This window comes from Pecten maximus, chromosome 13 (genome assembly GCF_902652985.1).
Source record: "Pecten maximus chromosome 13, xPecMax1.1, whole genome shotgun sequence".
NCBI classification, from domain to species: domain Eukaryota; kingdom Metazoa; phylum Mollusca; class Bivalvia; order Pectinida; family Pectinidae; genus Pecten; species Pecten maximus.
The window spans coordinates 28,081,527-28,094,677 of record NC_047027.1 but is presented as its reverse complement, the minus strand read 5'-3'; the positions used below and the strand labels follow the sequence as shown (position 1 = coordinate 28,094,677).

Sequence of the window (13,151 nt, the reverse complement as noted above, 5' to 3'; positions counted from 1 at the left end):
TTCTCAAATTTCACATGCAGGTTATCCTTGGTCCCTAGCTGTGTATATTCCATTTTGGGAGCAATAAAAAATGAACATGGCCGACAGGCTGCCATCTTGGATTTTGACATTTGAAGTTTGTTATCGCTATTTCTCAAAAAGTACTGCAGGGATCTTTCTCACATTTCACATGTCCACCTCGCCATATCCTCTTGATCCCGACTTATGCATATTTCATTTTCTGACCAGTCAGAAAACAACATAGCCGACAGGCAGCCATCTTGGATTTTGACGATTGAAGTTTGTTATCACTATTTCTCCAAAAGTACTGAAGATATCTTTCTGAAATTTCATATGTAGGGTGCCCTTGGTCTCTAGTTTGCACATGTCATTTTTTGACAAGTTGTAAAACAATATGGCCGACAAACAGCCATCTTGGATTGTGACAATTGAAGTTTGTTATCGCTAATTCTCAAAAAGTATCGAAGAGATCTTTATCACATTTCATATGTAAGTTCCCCTTGATGCCAAATTATGCATATTGCATTTTCGGACCAGTCAGAAAACAACATGGTCGAAAGGCATCCATCTTGGATTTTGACGATGGAAGTTTGTTATCACTATTTCTCAGAAAGGACTGAAGGAATCTTTCTTAAATTTAATATGTATGATGACTTTGTTCCCTTGTTTGCTCATTTCATTTTTGGACTAGTTGTAAAACAACATGGCCGACAGACAGCCATCCCATATTTTGACAATTGAAGTTTGTTATCGCTATTTCTCAAAGTACTGCGGGGATCTTTCTCAAATTTTATATGTAGGTTCCCATTGATCCTAAGTTTTCTCGAAACCGGTGTAGGGCGAATTTAAAAGATGCTGCCAATCAGCTCCCGCCACAAAAACGTTCGATTTTCACATTGCAAAATTAAAGCACTTTACAGTATCCAGGAGCCTACAAACCATTATCCTTGAGACTACGACCAACATCCAGGGACCAACAAAAAGGAAAAACAACAGCAGTATCGGAGGTGAGCGATAGGATTGCTATTTGATGGACATAATACAGGGCAAAAAGTAAACAACACATTATACATGTAATCAAATCAAACTCAAATATACATACAACCTTTATCAATTTTAAATCAATTTCCGGAGGTAAATCTAGGCCAATGGAAAATTCTCCAAAACATGGAATATCATCCAAATTTTCATGTAATATTGCAAAATGTTAAAGTTTAAATAAAAGAATGGATCAAGACATAGGACTTTCATTTCTCCTCAATTTCATAATAGGAAGAATTCAACAAATTTAATTTTAACCTCTGATTTCTCAAAATATTTTAAAGAAAACATTGAAATATCAGAAGTTTTGAAATATAAAAGCAGATGGCATTAACTTTCCCGGTGTTATTTTCCAGGAAACAACAACCATTATCCAGGAGCCAGCAACCATTATCCATGAGCCTACAACGATTATTCAAGAGCCAGCAACCATTAGCTTTGAGCCTACAATGATTATTCAAGAGGCAGCAACCATTAACCATGAGCCTACAACGATAACGCAGGAACCTACTACCATTACGTGAGTCTACGATCATCACCCAAGATCATCATGCAGGAGCCAATGACCATTACCCAGAAGACTACCACCACTACCTAGAACACTTCCACCATTAGCCAAAGACTACAACCAATACATAGAAGCCTATAACCATTATGCAGAAGCCTACCACCATTACCCACAAGACTACCACCATTACCCAGAAGACTACCACTATTACCCAGAAGCCTACCATCACTACCCAGAACACTACCACCATAACCGAGAACCCCTTGACCATCATGCAGGAACCTACAAGCATTACCCAGGAGCCAATGACCATTAATTGTGTGGGAAATGCAGTACAAGAGAGACAATCACAAACGTTTTGTCCATTTGGATAACAGATGCAAGAGAGGTTTAGTCACAATGTTTCATATGAAGAAGGACTAATGTAACACTAGTTCTATCAGCAATGTTGTGGACCAGTGGAGTGCTGACACAACTTTGATATTCTAGTGCAATTACGGTAACCTAACAACATGGAACACTGACACTTACCTGCACATTTGCACACCTGTTGAATCCGGACAAAAGTTTTGCACAAATGCCCATTACCCAGAAGCCTACCACAATTACCCAGAAGCCTACCACTATTACCCAGAACACAACCACCGCTACCCAGAACACAACCACCAGAACCTAGAACCCTTAGACCATCACGCAGGAACCTACAACCACTACCGAGGAGCCTATGACCACTAACCACAAGCCTACAGCCATAACCTAAACGCCTAAAACTATTACCCAGGAGCCTATGCCCATTACACAGAAACCTACAGCCATTAATCAGGAGCCTACAATCATTACCCTGAAGCCTACCACCATAACCCTACGACCATAATGCAGAAAGCTACAACAATTACCCAGAAGACTACCGCCATTACCCAGCAGACTACAACCAATACCTAGAAGCATATAACCATTACCCAGAACACTATCAACATAACCCAGAACCATAAGCCCATCACGCAGGAGCCTACAACCTTTACCAAGGTTACTACAATCAATACCTGGAAGCCTATAACCATTACCCAGAAGACTAACATCATTAGCCAAAGACTATTACCATTACCCAGAAGCCTAACATCACTACCCAGAACACTACCACCATAACCGAGAACCTTTAGACCATCACGCAGGAACCTACAACCATTACTTAGGAGCCAATGACCACTACTTGTGTGAGAAATACAGTACAAGAGAGACAATCACAAAAGTTTTGTCGATTTGGATAACAGATGCAAGACAGGTTTAGTCATCAACATTTCCAAAGGAGAGGGACTAATGTAACACTAGTTCTATCAGCATTGTTGTGGACCAGTGGAGTGCTGACACAACTTTGATATTCTAGTGCAATTACAACAACCTAACAACATGGAACACTGACACTTGCCTGCACATTTGCACACCTGTTGAATCCGGACAAAAGTTTTGCACAAATGCCCATTACCCAGAAGCCTACCACCATTACCAAGAAGCCTACCACCATTACCCAGAAGCCTACCACCATTACCCAGAACACTACCACTATTAACCAAACACTACAACCAATACCTAGAAGCCTATAACCATTACCCAGAAGACTACCACCATTACCCAGAAGCCTACCACCATTACCCAGAAGCCTACCACCATTACCCAGAAGACTACCACTATTAACAAGAAGCCTACCACCATTACCCAGACCAGACCAGCATTAACCAAAGACTACAACCAATACCTAGAAGCCTATAACCATTACACAGAAGAAATTACCCAGAATACTACCACCATAACCCAGAAGCCTACCACCATTACCCAGGAGCCTACCACCATTAAGCAGAAGCCTACCACCATTCCCCACAAGACTACCACTATTACCCAGAACACTACCACCATAACCGAAAACCCTTAGACCATCATGCAGGAGCCTATAACCATTACTTGTATGGGAAATGCAGTACAATAGAGACAATCACAAACGTTTTGTCCATTTGGATAACAGATGCAAGAGAGGTTTAGTCATCAATGTTTCATATGAAGAAGGACTAATGTAACACTAGTTCTATCAGCAATGTTGTGGACCAGTGGAGTGCTGACACAACTTCGATATTCTAGTACAATTACAGTAACCTAACAACATGGAACACTGACACATGCCTACACATTTGCACATCTGTTGAATCCGTACAAAAGTTTTGAACAAATGCCAATAACCCTGAAGCCTACCACCATTACCAAGAAGCCTACCACCATTACCCAGAAGCCTACCACCATTACCCAGAACACTACCACTATTAACCAAACACTACAACCAATACCTAGAAGCCTATAACCATTACCCAGAAGACTACCACCATTACCCAGAAGCCTACCACCATTACCCAGAAGCCTACCACCATTACCCAGAAGACTACCACTATTAACAAGAAGCCTACCACCATTACCCAGACCAGACCAGCATTAACCAAAGACTACAACCAATACCTAGAAGCCTATAACCATTACACAGAAGACTACCACTATTACCCAGAATACTACCACCATAACCCAGAAGCCTACCACCATTACCCAGGAGCCTACCACCATTAAGCAGAAGCCTACCACCATTCCCCACAAGACTACCACTATTACCCAGAACACTACCACCATAACCGAAAACCCTTAGACCATCATGCAGGAGCCTGTAACCATTACTTGTATGGGAAATGCAGTACAATAGAGACAATCACAAACGTTTTGTCCATTTGGATAACAGATGCAAGAGAGGTTTAGTCATCAATGTTTCATATGAAGAAGGACTAATGTAACACTAGTTCTATCAGCAATGTTGTGGACCAATGGAGTGCTGACACAACTTTGATATTCTAGTACAATTACAGTAACCTAACAATATGGAACACTGACACATGCCTACACATTTGCTCACCTGTTGAATCCGTACAAAAGTTTTGAACAAATGCCCATTACCCAGAAGCCAACCACCATTACCCAGGAGCCTACCACCATTACCCAGAAGCCTACCACCATAACCCAGAAGCCTACCACCATTACCCAGAAGACTACCATCTTTACCCAGAAGCCTACCACAATTACCCACAAGACTACCACCACTACCCAGAACAATACCGCCATTAACCAAAGACTACAACCAATACCTAGAAGCCTATAACCATTACCCACAAGACTACCACCTTTACCCAGAAGACTACCACTATTACCCAGAAGCCTACCACTATTACCCAGAAGTTTACCACCATTACCCAGGAGCCTACCACCATTAAGCAAAAGCCTACCACCATTACCGACAAGACTACCACTATTACCCATAAGCCTACCATCACTACCCAGAACACTACCACCATAACCGAGAACCCTTAGACCATCATACAGGAGCCTATATCCATTACTTGTATGGGAAATGCAGTACAAGAGAGACAATCACAAACGTTTTGTCCATTTGGATAACAGATGCAAGAGAGGTTTAGTCATCAATGTTTCATATGAAGAAGGACTAATGTAACACTAGTTCTATCAGCAATGTTGTGGACCAGTGGAGTGCTGACACAACTTTGATATTCTAGTACAATTACAGTAACCTAACAACATGGAACACTGACACATGCCTACACATTTGCACACCTGTTGAATCCATACAAAAGTTTTGAACAAATGCCAATAACCCTGAAGCCTACCACCATTACCAAGAAGCCTACCACCATTACCCAGACCAGACCACCATTAACCAAAGACTACAACCAATACCTAGAAGCCTATAACCATTACACAGAAGACTACCACTATTACCCAGAATACTATAACCATTACCCAGAAGCCTACCACCATTACCCAGGAGCCTACCACTATTAAGCAGAAGCCTACCACCATTACCCACAAGACTACCACCACTACCCAGTACAATACCGCCATTAACCAAAGACTACAACCAATACCTAGAAGCCTATAACCATTACCCACAAGACTACCACCATTACCCAGAAGACTACCACCATTACCCAGAAGACTACCACTATTACCCAGAAGTTTACCACCATTACCCAGGAGCCTACCACCATTAAGCAGAAGCCTACCACCATTACCCACAAGACTACCACTATTACCTAGAAGCCTACCATCACTACCCAGAACACTACCACCATAACCGAGAACCCTTAGACCATCATGCAGGAGCCAATGACCATTACTTGTATGGGAAATGCAGTACAAGAGAGACAATCACAAACGTTTTGTCCATTTGGATAACAGATGCAAGAGAGGTTTAGTCATCAATGTTTCATATGAAGAAGGACTAATGTAACACTAGTTCTATCAGCAATGTTGTGGACCAGTGGAGTGCTGACACAACTTCGATATTCTAGTACAATTACAGTAACCTAACAACATGGAACACTGAAACATGCCTACACATTTGCACACCTGTTGAATCCGTACAAAAGTTTTGAACAAATGCCAATAACCCAGAAGCCTACCACCATTACCAAGAAGCCTACCACCATTACCCAGACCAGACCACCATTAACCAACGGCTACAACCAATACCTAGAAGTCTATAACCATTACACAGAAGACTACCACTATTACCCAGAATACTATAACCATTACCCAGAAGCCTACCACCATTACCCAGGAGCCTACCACCATTAAGCAGAAGCTTACCACCATTACCCACAAGACTACCACTATTACCCAGAAGCCTACCACCATTACCCAGACCACACCACCATTAACCAAAGACTACAACCAATACCTAGAACCCTATAACCATAACCCAGAAGACTACCACCATTACCCAGGAGCCTACCACCATTACCCAGGAGCCCACCACCATTACCCACAAGACTACCACTATTACCCAGAACACTACCACCATAACCGAGAACCCTTAGACCATCATGCAGAAGCCTATAACCATTACTTGTATGGGAAATGCAGTACAAGAAAGACAATCACAAACGTTTTGTCCATTTGGATAACAGATGCAAGAGAGGTTTAGTCATCAATGTTTCATATGAAGAAGGACTAATGTAACACTAGTTCTATCAGCAATGTTGTGGACCAGTGGAGTGCTGACACAACTTTGATATTCTAGTACAATTACAGTAACCTAACAACATGGAACACTGACACATGCCTTCACATTTGCTCACCTGTTGAATCCGTACAAAAGTTTTGAACAAATGCCCATTACCCAGAAGCCAACCACCATTACCCAGGAGCCTACCACCATTACCCAGAAGCCTACCACCATAACCCAGAAGCCTACCACCATTACCCGGAAGACTACCATCTTTACCAAAGAGCCTACCACCATTACCCACAAGACTACCACCACTACCCAGAACAATACCGCCATTAACCAGACTACAACCAATACCTAGAAGCCTATAACCATTACACAGAAGACTACCACTATTACCCAGAAGACTACCACTATTACCCAGAAGCCTACCACCATTATCCATAAGACTACCACCATTACCCAGAAGCCTACCATCATTACCCAGAAGCCTACCACCATTACCCAGAAGCCTACCACCATTACCCAGAAGACTACCACCATTACCCACAAGACTACCACCACTACCTAGAACACTACCACCATTAGCCAAAGACTACAACCAATACCTAGAAGCCTATCACTATTACCCAGAAGCCTACCATCACTACCCAGAACACTACCACCATAACCGAGAACCCTTAGACCATCATGCAGAAGCCTATAACCATTACTTCTATGGGAAATGCAGTACAAGAGAGACAATCGCAAAGGTTTTGTCCATTTGGATAACAGATGCAAGAGAGGTTTAGTCATCAATGTTTCATATGAAGAAGGACTAATGTAACACTAGTTCTATCAGCAATGTTGTGGACCAGTGGAGTGCTGACACAACTTTGATATTCTAGTACAATTACAGTAACCTAACAACATGGAACACTGACACATGCCTTCACATTTGCTCACCTGTTGAATCCGTACAAAAGTTTTGAACAAATGCCCATTACCCAGAAGCCAACCACCATTACCCAGGAGCCTACCACCATTACCCAGAAGCCTACCACCATAACCCAGAAGCCTACCACCATTACCCAGAAGACTACCATCTTTACCAAAGAGCCTACCACCATTACCCACAAGACTACCACCACTACCCAGAACAATACCGCCATTAACCAGACTACAACCAATACCTAGAAGCCTATAACCATTACACAGAAGACTACCACTATTACCCAGAAGCCTACCACCATTATCCATAAGACTACCACCATTACCCAGAAGCCTACCATCATTACCCAGAAGCCTACCACCATTACCCACAAGACTACCACCATTACCCAGAAGCCTACCACCATTACCCAGAAGACTACCACCATTACCCACAAGACTACCACCACTACCTAGAACACTACCACCATTAGCCAAAGACTACAACCAATACCTAGAAGCCTATCACTATTACCCAGAAGCCTACCATCACTACCCAGAACACTACCACCATAACCGAGAACCCTTAGACCATCATGCAGAAGCCTATAACCATTACTTGTATGGGAAATGCAGTACAAGAGAGACAATCGCAAAGGTTTTGTCCATTTGGATAACAGATGCAAGAGAGGTTTAGTCATCAATGTTTCATATGAAGAAGGACTAATGTAACACTAGTTCTATCAGCAATGTTGTGGACCAGTGGAGTGCTGACACAACTTTGATATTCTAGTACAATTACAGTAACCTAACAATATGGAACACTGACACATGCCTACACATTTGCCCACCTGTTGAATCCGTACAAAAGTTTTGAACAAATGCCCATTACCCAGAAGCCAACCACCATTACCCAGGAGCCTACCACCATTACCCAGAAGCCTACCACCATAACCCAGAAGCCTACCACCATTACCCACAAGACTACAATCTTTACCCAGAAGCCTACCACCATTACCCACAAGACTACCACCACTACCCAGAACAATACCGCCATTAACCAAAGACTACAACCAATACCTAGAAGCCTATAACCATTACCCACAAGACTACCACCATTACCCAGAAGCCTACCACCATTACCCACAAGACTACCATCATTACCCAGAAGACTACCACCTTTACCCAAAAGCCTACCACCATTACCCACAAGACTACCACCACTACCCAGAACAATACCACCATTAGCCAAAGACTACAACCAATACCTAGAAAGCTCTAACCATTACCCAGAAGACTACCACCTTTACCCAGAAGACTACCACTATTACCCAGAAGCCTACCATCACTACCCAGAACACTACCACCATAACCAAGAACCCTTAGACCATCATGCAGAAGCCTATAACCATTACCAGTATGGGAAATGCAGTACAAGAGAGACAATCACAAACGTTTTGTCCATTCGGATAACAGATGCAAGAGAGGTTTAGTCATCAATGTTTCATATGAAGAAGGACTAATGTAACACTAGTTCTATCAGCAATGTTGTGGACCAGTGGAGTGCTGACACAACTTTGATATTCTAGTACAATTACAGTAACCTAACAACATGGAACACTGACACATGCCTACACATTTGCACACCTGTTGAATCCGTACAAAAGTTTTGAACAAATGCCAATAACCCAGAAGCTTACCACCATTACCAAGAAGCCTACCACCATTACCCAGACCAGACCACCATTAACCAACGACTACAACTAATACCTAGAAGCCTATAACCATTACACAGAAGACTACCACTATTACCCAGAATACTACCACCATAACCCAGAAGCCTACCACCATTACCCAGGAGCCTACCACCATTAAGCAGAAGCCTACCACCATTACCCACAAGACTACCACTTTTACCCAGAAGCCTACCATCACTACCCAGAACACTACCACCATAACCGAGAACCCTTAGACCATCATGCAGGAGCCTATAACCATTACTTGTATGGGAAATGCAGTACAAGAAAGACAATCACAAACGTTTTGTCCATTTGGATAACAGATGCAAGAGAGGTTTAGTCATCAATGTTTCATATGAAGAAGGACTAATGTAACACTAGTTCTATCAGCAATGTTGTGGACCAGTGGAGTGCTGACACAACTTTGATATTCTAGTACAATTACAGTAACCTAACAACATGGAACACTGACACATGCCTACACATTTGCTCACCTGTTGAATCCGTACAATGTTTTGAACAAATGCCCATTACCCAGAAGCCAACCACCATTACCCAGGAGCCTACCACCATTACCCAGAAGCCTACCACCATAACCCAGAAGCCTACCACCATTACCCAGAAGACTACCATCTTTACCAAAGAGCCTACCACCATTACCCACAAGACTACCACCACTACCCAAAACAATACCGCCATTAACCAAAGACTACAACCAATACCTAGAAGCCTATAACCATTACCCAGAAGACTACCACTATTACCCAGAAGCCTACCACCATTACCCACAAGACTACCACCATTACCCAGAAGCCTACCACCATTACCCAGAAGCCTACCACCATTACCCACAAGACTACCACCATTACCCAGAAGCCTACCACCATTACCCAGAAGACTACCACCATTACCCAGAAGCCTACCACCATTACCCACAAGACTACCACCACTACCTAGAACACTACCACCATTAGCCAAAGACTACAACCAATACCTAGAAGCCTATAACCATTACCCAGAAGACTACCACTATTACCCAGAAGCCTACCACCATAACCCAGAAGCCTACCACCATTACCCAGGAACCTACCACCATTAAGCAGAAGCCTACCACCATTACCCACAAGACTACCACTATTACCCAGAACACTACCACTATAACCGAGAACCCTTAGACCATCATGCAGAAGCCTATAACCATTACTTGTATGGGAAATGCAGTACAAGAGAGACAATCACAAACGTTTTGTCCATTTGGATAACAGATGCAAGAGAGATTTAGTCATCAATGTTTCATATGAAGAAGGACTAATGTAACACTAGAACTATCAGCAATGTTGTGGACCAGTGGAGTGCTGACACGACTTTGATGTTCTAGTGCAAACTTACAGTAACCTAACAACAAGGAACATTGACTTACATAACAGCACATTTTCACACCTGTTGAATCCCGACAAATGAAGTGCCCATTACCCAGAAGTTTGAATCCCGACAAAAGAAGTGCCCATTACCCAGAAGCCTACAACTGTTACCTAGGATCCAACAATAAAACACTGCTGCACACATATTAGAGGTGAGCAAATGGATTGTCATTCCATTATATTGATAAATAATTGATGGTAATGCTATAAGACAGAAAATTAACTTTTATTTGAGAGTGATTTTTCATATTTCAAATAAAACGATGTCAATATCTTGTGAAGTATCTTAATGTGAAATTGGATTGCAATGATTATTCCTTTAGATACGATTAGCCAGGAGCCGATGTACATTATCCAGGAGCCCATGACCATAACCCTGGATTCCATGACCATTACCCCGGAGCCTGTGACCATTATCAATGGACCAAGGATAAATATCCAAGAGCTAAGTGTTGTAACTTGACTCACTGATACAGTAGCATAATTTCTTACAGAAAACAATTCATCAATGAAAGTGCATTTCCACAGGGATTGTACGGAGAAGATTAGATTATAAGGAATAACTTAAACTTGCTCTCAACAAGCATTTTCATTGGCTCAAGAAGCTTTTGTTGTTTCTGTTGTCTCTTTTGACTGCCTGATAAAATAGTGTAATAATTTCTAAAAGAAGGAAGAGATTTCATCAAGGAAGGATTGTGTACAACAGTTTAAATCAGCAAATTAAACTATATGGATTAACTTTAATATATTTTAATGTTAAGAAGCTACTACACAAATTACTGCAGTGCACTTCCATCATAAACCTCTATGTTTTTTTCTTGTGTTTTCAAATCAATCTTGAAACCAATGATCATTTTTTCAGGAAACGGGGACCATTGTTCAGGAGTCAATTAACATTATCTTGGAGCAGGTGACTATTACCCAGGAGCCCATAAAACTTACCAGCAGACATATTGGAGGTAAGCAATATGTCATTTCTGGTAACCATAATGTAACAAGTAAAACACAAAAAGAAATTTATTTATATTTTTATTTTTGAAGTTAAAATCAAATACAGAGTGATGTAACTTCGATAAACTTGTTCTAAATGAAGTACCAGTCACAATTTTGATATACATCACGATATATTGCAACATGAAATTTGATTGCAATTTTTATCCCTAGACCATAATCCAGGAGCTGATGACCATTATCCAGGACCGGACAATAAAACCAGGCAGCAGATATATCCAAAATCAGAGGTATCCATAAATCCCCTACAGCATCCCATTTAGGGGAACACTAGGACAGGGGGGAGGGGGAAGGAGGCACTAGCAGTTGGTATGCTCACCTTAGCAGAAAGTTAAAGTAAACGGTTCTTATCAACTTCAATCTATCATAAACTTGTCACATTTCGAACTTTTCAAGAACCAATGGTCTGATTTTTCTTCGACATAAATATTGATACAAGTATACCTTTCATGGTGGCGACCATGTGTTGATAATTTTTGTTTATAGTACGTCAGTGATATGAATCCCAAGATGGCCACCCAATGGCCTCTGCATAACGCAAACATTTTTCAGCTTTTCAAAAAACCACCAGGTCTATTGTGTTCAAACTTGGTACTTGGTCTGAGCTCGAGTGTTCAGGGTATATAGGTTGCCAAAATCTGAATCTTTTAACTGTCATTTGTATATGGATACAACAGTATTACCTAGCGTTGTTATTATTGGGGCTTATTTTACTTTTATTTACATATAATGCACTTTTAGACAGTACATGGCATCCAAAACTCACTTCTACTTCGGATCAGAGTTACTACTATTACATCCAGGATTATAAAGATTATTATGTAGATCCTTGCATAATTGATGTCAACTTCAAAGCTCATTTAAGTTATATATCCAGCAAAGGAATTGCAGACTTAGATTTTTGGTATACAATTAACAAATTTCATGAAAACCACTGCAGTTAAATACGCATTTTTCATGCTTTCACGGACTATTTACTAGAATAATTGCAAATAATCAACCTTTACTGTTCTCAAAATAATAATTTTATTGAATCAACATTTTCAGTTTGATCAATTCTCTTTATACATTGTTCCAGTTTTTGGATGTCAAACATTGTTGTATAGTAGTATCTGATCTATACAGACACGCAACAGACATACACCAACATAGGGTGCAAAAGGAGAGCCTCCACGTGGCGCATCTGGTAACACTGGACATTTAAATGATACATGAACCAAACTACAGGTGTGTATTGCTGTTTGTCCAGTGGCTAATCTCCCACCACATTATCCATCTATTAGTCATTATTTTTCATTCAATGATTTTAAAACATTTTCTTGATTTAGGCCTATGTCGCCTCTAACCAAATGCTGTTAATTTTCCCAATCCTGTAACTGCCATCAGTTTCATAACAAACACAGAGTTATCGCCCCTTACTACACTTCATTCCATCTGTGACATCCTTCAGGTGTCACCCTCTAGTATGGAAT

The 13,151-nt window shown here is 41.2% G+C and overlaps 1 long non-coding RNA gene across 1 annotated transcript; it reads left to right on the top strand.

Moving 5' to 3' along the window:
* The first annotated feature begins 10,432 nt into the window (after positions 1 to 10,432).
* On the top strand, positions 10,433 to 12,884 carry LOC117340965. The gene is made up of 3 exons (XR_004535520.1): positions 10,433 to 10,820; positions 10,992 to 11,627; positions 11,833 to 12,884. It is a non-coding gene; the product is annotated as an uncharacterized LOC117340965 (long non-coding RNA).
* Positions 12,885 to 13,151: the final 267 nt, after the last annotated feature.